At 42.2% G+C, this 12,081-nt stretch overlaps 1 protein-coding gene across 1 annotated transcript in view; it reads left to right on the top strand.

Moving 5' to 3' along the window:
• Window positions 1–12,081, top strand: part of tmem245 (transmembrane protein 245) — a 115,993-nt gene that overhangs the window by 44,326 nt on the left and 59,586 nt on the right. The window lies entirely within an intron of this gene.

Below are 12,081 nucleotides of genomic sequence, written 5' to 3'. Positions count from 1 at the left end.
TGAGTGTTTCCTTAGTTGCTGTTTTCTGTACTGTTAACTGAATGTGGATACCTTTATTGTAATGCACCACCCAGTCATCCCTGTTCTCAGTCACTTGTCTTAAGCTGTGTATTGCATTTATTTTGTTTATGAATACATATTTCAGATTAGGCTATTTGGCCTGTAAGTCAGCCCTGCCATTCAATAATCACTGACTTATTTTCCCTCTCAACCCCATTCTCCTACCTTCTCCCCATAACCATGGGACATAGGAGCAGAATTGGGCCATTTCAGCCCATTAAGTCTGCTCCATCATTCCATCATGGCTGATTCCAGATCTCACTCAACTCCATACACCTGCCTTCTTGCCACATCCTTTGATGCCCTGACTGATCAGGAAACAATCAGCTTCCGCCTTAAATATACGCACAGACCTGGCCTCCACCACAGAGCATTCCATAGATTTACTGATCTCTGGCCAAAAAAATCCCTCCTTACCTCTGTTCTAAAGAGTTGCCCCTCAATTTTGAGGATGTGCCCTCTCGTTCTTGATACCCCCACCATAGGAAACATCCTCTCCACATCTACCCTATCTGGGCCTTTCAACATTCAGTAAGTTTCAATGAGATCCCCCTGTATTCTTCTAAATTCCAGTGAGTACAGGCTCAAAGCTGCCAAACACTGCTCTTATGTTAACCCCTTCATTCCTGAATCATCCTTGTGACCCTTCTGTTGACTCTCTCCAATGACAACATATCCTTTCTGAGATATGGGGCCTAAAATTGTTGATGATACTCCAAGAGCAGCCTGACTAGTGTCTCATAAAGGCTCAGCATTATCTCCTTGTTTTTATATTCTGTTCCCCTTGAAATAAATACCAACATTGCATTTGCCTTCTTTGCCACAGACTCAACCTGTAAATTAAGCTTCTGGGAGTCTTGCACAATGACTCCTACGTTCCTGTGCATCTCTGATGTTTGAACCTTCTCCCATATAGATAACAGTCCGCAGTGTTGTTCCTTTCAACAAAATGCATTATCATATATTTCCCAAAGCTATATTCCATTTGCCACATTTTTGCCTATTCTTCCAGTTTGTCTAAGTTGTACTACAATCACCTTGCTTCCTCAGCACTACCTACCTTTCCACCTATTTTCATATCATCTGCAAACTTTGCCACAAAGCCCTCAATTCCATTATCTAAATCATTGACAATGTGAAAAGCAGTGGTCCCAATACTGACCCCTGAGTAACACCACCAGTCATAGGCAGTCAACCAGAAAAGGCCCCTTTTATTCCCACTGGCTGCCGCCTGCCTGGTAGCCATTCCGCTATCCATGCCAGTATCTTCCCTGTAACATAGGATTTTGTCTTGTTAAGCAGCCACGTGTGTAGCACCTTATTAAGCGCCTTCTGAAAATCCAAGTAAATGACATCCACTGCCTCTCCTTTGTCCACCCTACTTGTTACTCCCTCAAAGAACTCTAACAGATTTGTCAGACAAGATTTCCCTTTACAAGAACCATGCTGACTTTGATTTATTTTATCATTAGTCTCCAGGTACTTTGAAGCCTCATCCTTAATAATAGACTCCAACACTTTCCCAACCACTGAGGCTAGACTAAGTAGCCTGTAATTTCCTTTCTTTTGCCGCCTTCAAGCATGGAGTGATATTTGCAATCTTCCAGTCCTCCAGGGCCATGCCAGAATCAAGTGATTCATGAAAGATCATGTCCATTGCATCCATTATCTCTTCAGCAACCTCTCTCAGGACTCTGGGATGTAGTCCATCTGGCCCAAGTAACTTATCCACCTTAAGACCCTTGAATTTGCATATCTCTTTTTCCTTTGTAATAGCAATGGCATTCACTCTTGCTCCCTGACACTCATGGACCTCTGGCACACTGTTTGTGTCTTCCACAGTGAAAACAGGTGCAAAGTACCCATTACATTCATCTGCTATTCCTTTGTCCCCCATTACCACCTTACCAACATCATATTCCAGATGTCCAATATCTCACCTCCCTTTTACTCTTTATATAACTGAAATCTTTTTGTATCCTGCTTTATATTATTGGCTAGTCTACCCTCATATTTCATCTTTTCCTTTCTTATAGCTTTGTTAGTTGCCTTCTGTTGGATTTTAAAGCTTCCCAATCATCCAAATTCCCATTCACTTCGCTACCTTATATGCCCTTTCCTTGGTATTTTTTGCAGTCCCTAACTTCCTTTGTCAGCCATGGTTGCCTACTCCTGCCATTTGAGGGACATATCTGTCCTGCGCCTTGTGAACTATTCCCAAAAACTTCAGCCACACCTGCTCTGCCATCATCCCCACCATTATCCTCCTTCAATCCACCTGGGCAAGCTCCTCCCTCATACCTCTGTATTTCCCTTTTGTTCCATTGCAGTACTAATACATGTGAGTTATGCTTTTCCCTGTCAAAGTGCAGTATGAATTCAATCAAATTATGATCACTGCCTCCTAAGGGTTCCTTTACATTAAGTTCCCTAATAAGATCTGAGTTATTACACAACACCCAATCTAAGATAACCTTTTCCCAAGGTAGGCTCAAGCACAAGCTGCTCTAAAAAGCCATCTCGTAGGCATTCAACAAATTCCCTCGCTTGCGATCTGATACCAACCTAATTTTCCCAATCTCCTTGCATATTGAAGTCACTCATTACAATTGTATCATGACCCTTATTAGGCATTGTATCATGCCTTTTCCAGATCCCTTTTGTAATCTCAACCTCACATCTTGGCTACTATTTGGAGGCCTATGTATGAGTCCATAATGTTTTTTTTTAAACTCTTGCAGTTTCTTAACTCCACCCACAAAGATTCAATATTCTCTGACCCTATGTCACCTTTCTAAAGATGTAATTCCATCCCTTAACAACAGAACCACACCACCACCTATACCTTCCTGCCTATCCTCTTCGATACAAAGTACATCCTTTGATGTTAAGCTCCCAGCTATGGCCTTTTTTCCGCCACGACTCAGTGATGCCCACAATGTCATACCAACCAATCTCTAATTGTGCCACAAGTTCATCAACTTTATTCCAAATGCTATACACATTTAAATACAGCACATTCAGTCCTGCATTCTTTACTCTTGAATTTTGCCTCTGTGGTACGATTGAACTCTTAGCTCAGTCTGCACTTAACCCAATTGGTGGCTTCCTTACATTCATATTACACCCCAAATCTACTTGTAAACCCGCTGGCTTATCCTCAGCTCTATCATCCTGGTTCCCATCCTCCGACATATTAGTTTAAACCACTCCCAACAGCTCTAGTAAATCTGCCTTCAAGATTATTGTCCCCCTCAGATTTAAGAGCAAGTGCAACCCGTCCTTCGGTACAGGTCCCACTTGCCCCAGGAGAGGTCCCAATTATCCAGAAATCTGAATCCCTGCCCCCTGCTCCAATTATTTGCCACCTCATTCTCTTCCTTTCCTCACTGTTACGTGGCACAGGCAGCAATCCCAAGATTACTACCCTTGATGTCCTGCTTCTCTGCTTCCCTCCTAACTCCTTAATTCTTTTTTTCATGACCACCTCCCTTTTTCTTCCTATGTCGTTGGTATCTATATGTACTACAGCTTCTGGCCACTCACCCTCCCTTCACAGTACATTGCGGATGTCACCAGAAATATCTCGGAGCCTGGCACCTGGGAGACAAGCTACCATCCGTGTTTCCTTTTTGCATCCACTGAATTGCCTACCTGTCCCCCTGATTATAGAGTCCCCTCTTACTGCTGCCGTCTGAGCCACAGGGCCTGACTCAGTGCCAGAGGCACGGTCACTGTTGCTTCCCCCCAGGTAGGTCATCCACCCCTAACAGTACTCAAAATGGAGTACTTATTGTTGAGGGGGACAGCCACAGGGGTGCTCTCCACTATCTGATGTTCCCTCTTCCCTCTCCCTACCTATTTATCTGTCTCCTGTAGCCTTGGGGTGACTACCTCCCTGTAGCTCCTGTCTATCACTACCTCATTTTCCCTAACAAGCCGAAGGTCATTGAGCTGCAGCTCCAGTTCCCTAACACAGTCTCTGAGGAATTGCATCTCGATGCACCTGATGCAGATGTGGCTACTGGGGAGGCCGGGAATCTCCTGGAAATCCAACATCTGACACCCAAAACAGAACAGTATCTTCGTAGACATACTTCCTATTCCCTTTAGAGTTGAATAAGAAATAAGGAATGAACCTGCCTAGACTCCACCTGTTCTCGCTGAAGCCCTGTTTGAGCCAAAGCCTTCCTACTCTGACTCAGACTACTGTCATGATGACTGCTCCGCTAGCCAGTACCACTCTTTTATAGAGACTGTGTTTCCCGTCGAAAATTGTTGTTGGACCTACACAGGAATGCTGCTGTTGCGTCTGCGCAATAGTACAATCAATGACTTCCATCAAAAACTTGCTGCTTTTTCAGCTTTGACACCTTACTCATCAAGAACCTATCAGCCTCCACTTTAAGTATACCCAATGATTTTGGCAATGAATTCCACAGATTCATCACCCTGTACCCAAAGAAATTCCTCCTCATCCCTGTTCTATTCTTCTATTCTGAGGCTGTGCCCTAGACTCTCCCACTATTGTAAAAATCTTGTTCACATTCTCTCTATCGAGGTCTTTAAATATTCAGTCTGTTTCAATGAGATTCTCTCCCCTCCCCCGCTTTCTTCTAAGCTGCACATCACAGAAGTTGCCATCAATTTTCCTACATTATCTGTTGGCATGTTTTTAAAAGTGATACTGGAATCTAACAAATGTTATTTAACAATTACGTTTTTTTCTTGAGTCTATCTAGACCAATATTGTTAACCAATAATCCAAGATAACATCTTCACAAACCATACAAAGAGGCTGTAGGGTGAAAAAAGCCTGGAAGGAACAGGTGATTTCAAAAAGTTCCTTATACTGTACATTCTCAAGATTGGAATTTCCACAACTTTTGTCTAGGTCTGTTTGAAACTGATTAGCAGGGATGGTCAACAACATTGTTACTACTAGGATAGTAGAAAACAAGCTGTGTGCAACAAATCCTCTCTTCACGTCTCAGAAAAAAATTATTCTTTGGTCGCTCATGCAAAATGGGTGCAAGAGTGTTACCCATAGGCTGAACTCGTGGCTCTGCATAAGTACAATAGAAGATTAAATGGTTACTTTTAACCAGAAACATTCTCACTCATTTAGTACCAACCACCAAAGGTTATCACTTCTCCCATTTGTTCCCTTTCAAAGTGTTTCATCTTGTAAAAACTTTGATACTTTCACCTAACAGATACTCAGCTCACAGGCTTGAAGTTCTCCCTGGTTGTCTCTGTGCACAGTTTAGTTTGATGTTATGTGAACTGTTTGCCAATGCTGAGTTAATGCTCCTTTCTGCAATGATCCAACAAAAAAAAATGTTTGTGCAGGTTGAATAGGTAAGAATTTCATTGGCTTTTGACCTAAACTGCCTTTATTACGTTTTGTGTTGTGAATTTTTTTCATCAGTAACTCTCCAATTTGTTCTTCTTCCAAAAGCTGTGGCATTGGCTTAATAAGCAGGTAACTAGTAGGCTGCTGTTTCAGATTCAACGCTTGCTGCTTCAATCTGTTCGCTCATTAATTTAAGCATGGATTGTGTAGTTTTAAGATTTTAATGGATTCAATTACTTTTACATTGTTAGCAGCAAGGTTTCCAATTTCTTTTGTTAACTATCTTGATTTAAACCATGGGAGGGCAGGTTTTAGTATTTCTACCAATGAAACATTGTAGATGGCTGAAATTAATTTTAAAACAAAATATTTGCACCCAGAATTACTTCAAGACTTTGGCTGGCACATTTGTGTTCATAAATTTTTTCCAGCCTTGTGCTGAACGGTTTAAAAATATGTTTCTGTTAAGCCACCAATATTTTATGATGGATAATTGTGTGAACTTGGGTCAAATGTTTCAGGTCAGGTGAATCCTATAGCACTTTCAGAAAATTGTCTTGCTATTAACAGCCAGTTTCTCACAGGAGGGCATATATTAACAAACTAATTTTAATCCCTAACTGTTAAATGCGTATCGGCTGTAAATTCTTCAAGTTTCATTATAATGTAGATTTTTTAAAAACTGTTCTATTTTGAATAGTCCTGAGTCAGTGATTTATTTGAGAAGAAAAATAACAGCCGCCTTGCTTGGGAGGTGGATTTGATGTTTTCATCTACTACAGATTTTTACTTTTACTTTCTGCTTGCATTGCTGACGTGCATGAATGTTCCACATTTTTTAACTGTTAATTGTTGATGTTTGTCCCTTACATTCTAGCAGCCTTAAATGGTGATGGTTTGCTTAGTTTATGATACTGACCCTGATTCAACATAAAGAAACTTGTGCTATTTCAAAAGCAATTGAAGCTGCTGATTAGATGAAAAATATATTACAAATTTGTTTATACATCACAATCAAGAATAAGGGAAAACATTTGTTCATTTATTAATATTTATTAAGAAAAGTATTTCCATTAAGTTTCATAACATACTTAATTTGTATGTGGGAGAGAAGGGCATGTTAATTTGATGTGCTTGGCATGACTGTACAATATTTTAATTGAGGAAAAAAAAGAAAGCAACTTGAACTAACCTTGAAAGTGAAAGAGTTTTTCAGGTGTCTGCGAACTGATGTACTCTGTCGGTTTGCTGTACAGATCAGCCCTTAGTCTTGGAATGATGGAGTCTCTTTGGTGTTAGCCCCACTCTACTGACAACAAGGCGGTGGTCTGTGTGGCAGTTTGCACTGTGATAACTGTGAGTGCCAGGGACAATGTTCAGGTACCTGTGCCCAGTGATGGGTTGAGCTGATGCCAGTGGTGGGACTGTGTATGTCTCTAGGAGACCTTGTGCCATTCCTTACAAGGAAAATGTGTGTTGGTGATGCACAGTCCAGGATGGCAGCACAGCTCAAGCCATCTCTGCCCATTCTCGTTCACCTTGCTGATGCCATGATGGCCAAGGCAAGAAGGCTATGCTTTGTGGTCAGCTCCAACACCAGCATTGAAGTCTCCCAGCAGATACAATCTTCCAGTGCTTGGAATTCCGGATATTGCCTCATCCAGAGCTTCATAGAACTGGTCTTTGGTCTCAGGTGAATAACAAAGTGTTGGGGCACAGTTGCTTAGGAGGTTTATGGGGCAGGAAAGCAACATTAAGCAGAGAGCAAGGATCCTTTATGTTCCACCTGTTGGTGATTCCATGCTGGTGATCATTACATTCTGTAATGATCAATAAACCAAATGACCTTGCCTGGTGTCTCAGGGCTTGGTGTGTCTGCAGCGCTTCCATATATATCTAAGACTTTTGCACAGTACTGTGATAGCAACCACTTTCAGGATGCCAAGTAAAATAGAGGTACCCCTATCTATTCAAATGCAGACTTTGAAAGAAATGGCAAAGTGCTTAATTTATATTGCCCCAAATTTAGCTTACAGATGTCAGGAATTTACTGAGACGAAACATTTATACAAGACACAGAAACGTTTATTATAATTTAGTTACCTCAAACTTCACAGATCTAGGTTTATAGGTCCCTAGATGTATACATTGCACATTTTCAAATGTTTATTCAGGTATCTTTTAAAATAACGAGGATTTCTGTTTCCTCTTTTTTTTTCCAGTAAAGTCCAGTTCCATGTCACACTTCTAATGTATCTACCAAACCTTTGTGTTCACCTGGTCTAAAACCCTAATAATTTTTTTATATACTATAAATAAATGTTCTCGGTACCCTTGTTATACAGAAAATAACCTCATGCTCATTGATCTCTCCTCGTTGCTATAATTTGCTAGCCCTAGTGACATCATAAATGTGTTTAAAGCAATCGCATTCTTCCTGAGATGTGGTGACCAGAGTTAGAACTCTGGCTGTGGCCTAATTAATATTCTTCCCTACTCTTGAGCATTACACACATTCATTGCATTGGCCAACGGAGGGAATATCCCACGGGCCGAATGCCTCATTCTGCTCCTATGTCTTATGGTTTTATCTACCTATATTACTTTCTAGTATTAAACACTTAAAAATATCTATTTCTCTGGGTGAGTTAGTATGCTTCCATTTATCACACATTTTCTCAACAAATGCTCTCTCTTTTCAGATTGAATTATATTTGGCACTCTTGTATGTTTTGAAGCAGTGCCTGCAACCTAGAAATTTCTTCCTCACCATATGCAAATACTTCCATAAATGTTTTAACTAACAAATAATATTAAAATATTTTGAGTTATTCATTAATAACTGAATGCAATCTATTGTTTCATTAGTTTAATTATGGTTAGTGTTCGAGTGAACGTAGATATTTAATGAAATGGAAGAATTATAGGAAGTATATGCAGAGCAATACGATGTAGGTAACTGTAGAAAATAACCGACAATATGATGCAGTAGTGAGAAAAGAAAACGTAGTACATCAGGAAGGGAGGCTTAATTATTTCATGGAAACTGGTTTTTATGTTGGTTTTGGAGGAAAGAATTTGCTTTAGACTTCTTTCCCTATGTAACCAGGGTCTGTCTTTACTGAATTTTATGAAAATTTAACTGAACACAGACATTCTGTCAAAAAAAAGCCTCGACTCTTGTCCTTTGTTTTCTTTTATTGTGCCAAGTTTTAATCCAATTGTCTCATATTCTGGGATACATTTTCTTTGGGGACTGCGCAGGCGTATGACGGCAGGCAGTGAAGTGCGGAAGATTTAAAAGGTCAGAAATCCTGATTTGGGTTTAATTCGGAGAAGGAAGTCTGAGAATTGGAGCCGGAGTGCGGCGGGAGCCATTTTGATTTTTTCTTCTTCTCATTGGAGTTCAGAGAGGTAGGACTGCGCAGGCATGTGATGTCGGGCAGTGAAGTGCAGTAGATCTAAAAGGAACACAGCCTTATACAGCAGGCAGCGTCGTTTTGCGGGCAGCGGAGTGAGCTGGGAGCTGAGTGAAGGCTTAAGGGCTTTGGCTCAATGGGCTTAGGTGGAAACGGGCGAGGCAAAGTAGGTTTGATTTTCAATTTTTCTTGCTATTTGAGGAAAGGGGGAAGTATGAGTGTGATGGCAGCTTGCTGTTCTCGGTGTTGGATATGGGAGGTCCTGGAGTCCCCTAGCCTCCCAGACGTCCACATCTACGCCAGGTGCGCCGAGTTGCAGCTCCTAAGGGACCGTGTTAGGGAACTGGAGCTGCAGCTCGCCGATCTTTGTCTGGTCAGGGAGAGTGAGGAGTTGATAGAGAGGAGTTACAGGCAGGTGGTCACACCAGGGACACAGGAGGCAGACAAGTGGGTCACTGTTAGGAGGGGGAAGAGGACGAGTCAGGTAATAGAGAGTACCCCAGTGACTGTGCCCCTTGACAATAAGTGCTCCTGTTTGAGTACTGTTGGGGGGTGGGGGGAACAGCCTACCTGGAGGAAGCAACAGTGGCCGTGCCTCCGGCACAGAGTCCAGCCCTGTAGCTCAGAAGGGTAGGGAAAGGAAGAGGAGGGAAGTAGTAATAGGGGACTCGATAGCTAGGGGGTCAGATAGGCGATTCTGTGGACGCAGTCAGGAGACCCGGATGGTAGTTTGCCTCCCTGGTGCCAGGGTCCGGGATGTTTCTGATCGCGTCCAAGATATCCTGAAGTGGGAGGGTGAGGAGCCAGAGGTCGTGGTACATACAGGAACCAATGACATGGGTAGGAAAAAGGAAGAGGTTCTGAAAGAATATAGGGAGTTAGGAAGGGAGTTGAGAAGAAGGACCGCAAAGGTAGTAATCTCGGGCTTACTGCCTGTGCCACGCGACAGTGAGAGTGACAGGGAAAGCAATGAGGTGGAGGATAAATGCGTGGCTGAGGGATTGGAGCAGGGGGCAGGGATTCAAGTTTCTGGATCATTGGGACCTCTTTTGGCACAGGTGTGACCTGTACAAAAAGGACAGGTTGTATTTGAATCCGAGGGGGACCAATATCCTGGTCAGCATTGTAAGGAAGGTGGATGAGCTTAAAGCATGGATTGATACCTGAAAATATGATGTTTTAGCTATTAGTGAAACATGGTTGCAGGAGGGGTATGATTGGCAACTAAATATTCCTGGATTTTGTTGCTTCAGGTGTGATAGAATCGGAGGGGCAAGAGGGGGAGGTGTTGCATTGCTTGTCAGAGAAAATATTACAGCGGTGCTTAGGCAGGATAGACTAGAGGGCTCGTCTAGGGAGGCTATTGGGGTGGAATTGAGGAATGGGAAAGGTGTAGTGACGCTTATAGGGGTGTATTATAGACCATCTAATGAGGAGCGAGAATTGGAGGAGCAAATTTGTAAGGAGATAGCAGATATTTGTAGTAAGCACGAGGTGGTGATTGTGGGAGATTTTAATTTTCCACACATAGACTGGGAAGCCCACACTTTAAAAAGGCTGGATGGTTTGGAGTTTGTAAAATGTGTGCAGGATAGTTTTTTGCAGCAATACATAGAGGTACCAACTAGAGGAGGGGCAGTGTTGGATCTTCTGTTAGGGAATGAGATGGGTCAGGTGACGGAGGTATGTGTTGGGGAGCACTTCGGGTCCAGTGATCACAATGCCATTAGTTTCAGTATAATTATGGAGAGGATAGGACTGGACCCAGGGTTGAGATTTTTGATTGGAGAAAGGCTAACTTTGAGGAGATGCAAAAGGATTTAGAAGGAGTGGATTGGGACAATTTGTTTTATGGGAAGGATGTAATAGAGAAATGGAGGTCATTTAAAGGTGAAATTTTGAGGGTACAGAATCTTTATGTTCCTGTTAGGTTGAAAGGAAAGATTAAAAGTTTGAGAGAGCCATGGTTTTCTAGGGATATTGGAAACTTGGTTTGGTAAAAGAGAGAGATCTACAATAAATATAGGAAGCATGAAGTAAATGAGGTGCTCGAGGAATATAAAGAATGTAAAAAGAATTTTAAGAAAGAGATTAGAAAAGCTAAAAGAAAATATGAGGTTGCTTTGGCAAGTAAGGTGAAAATAAATCCAAAGAGTTTCTACAGTTATATTAATAGCAAAAGGATACTGAGAGATAAAATTGGTCCCTTAGAGAATCAGAGTGGACAGCTATGTGTGGAGCCAAAAGAGATGGGGGAGATTTTGAGCAATTTCTTGGTACAGGTTTCCCCCCCACCATCCGAAGGTGGAGCGTTCCTATGAAACGGTTCATAAGCCGGAATGTCGTAAAGCGAAGAAGCAATTACCATTTATTTATATGGAAAAATTTTGTGAACGTTCGCAGACCCAAAAATAACCTACCAAATCATGCCAAATAACACATAAAACCTAAAATAACAGTAACATATAGTAAAAGCAGGAATGATATAATAAATACACAGCCTATATAAAGTAGAAATACTTCTCTACAACGATGGTCTGCACAGATCTCCATAGCGAAAATCTCACACAAGCGCTCTTGGCAGAAAATCTCACGCAAGCGCTGTTGGCATAAACGCGCTCTCCAGTAACCATTAAACTATGAAGCTGCCAAATCTACCAAATAACACGTAAAAATACACAGCCTATATAAAGTAGAAATAATGTACGTACAGTGTAGTATCACTTACCGGAATTGGGAAACCAGCTTGCCGAGCAGACTGTTGATGGTGTGTTAGATTGAGTCGTCGCAGGCTGGGTGGTGCAGTGGCTCCCACCCTCCAGGCCACCGACTCGATACATTGCCGTGAAGAACGCAGCAGTAGCCGGGAGGCACACAGCATATCGTTAAGAAAAAAGCCGAAATAACCATGCTAGTTAATTAGGTGCCGCCGACACGTAATTGTTGGCCCAGATCAGAGGCAATGCAATCGGAAATCGGCACTGATCTGGGCCGACAATTATGTGTCGGCAGCACCTAATTAATTAGCATGTTTATTTCGGCTTTTTTCTTAAAGGTGTGCTGTGTGCCTCTCGGCTACCGCTACGTTCTTCACGAATCGGTACAGTGTCTGTCCAGGACCCGGGTATTGGGGTGGTGGGACACAGGGGTGTCATCTCATCGTCGATTAGGGCAGGCAGCTCATCTTCTCCTATGATGTCGAAGGTCGAGGTTGGTCGTCTGCTGTGGCTGATGTGGAAGGCTTGC

This window comes from Mobula birostris, chromosome 3 (genome assembly GCF_030028105.1).
Source record: "Mobula birostris isolate sMobBir1 chromosome 3, sMobBir1.hap1, whole genome shotgun sequence".
NCBI lineage: Eukaryota > Metazoa > Chordata > Chondrichthyes > Myliobatiformes > Myliobatidae > Mobula > Mobula birostris.
The sequence above is the reverse complement of the archived record's forward strand: the minus strand, read 5'-3'. Positions and strand labels throughout refer to the sequence as shown.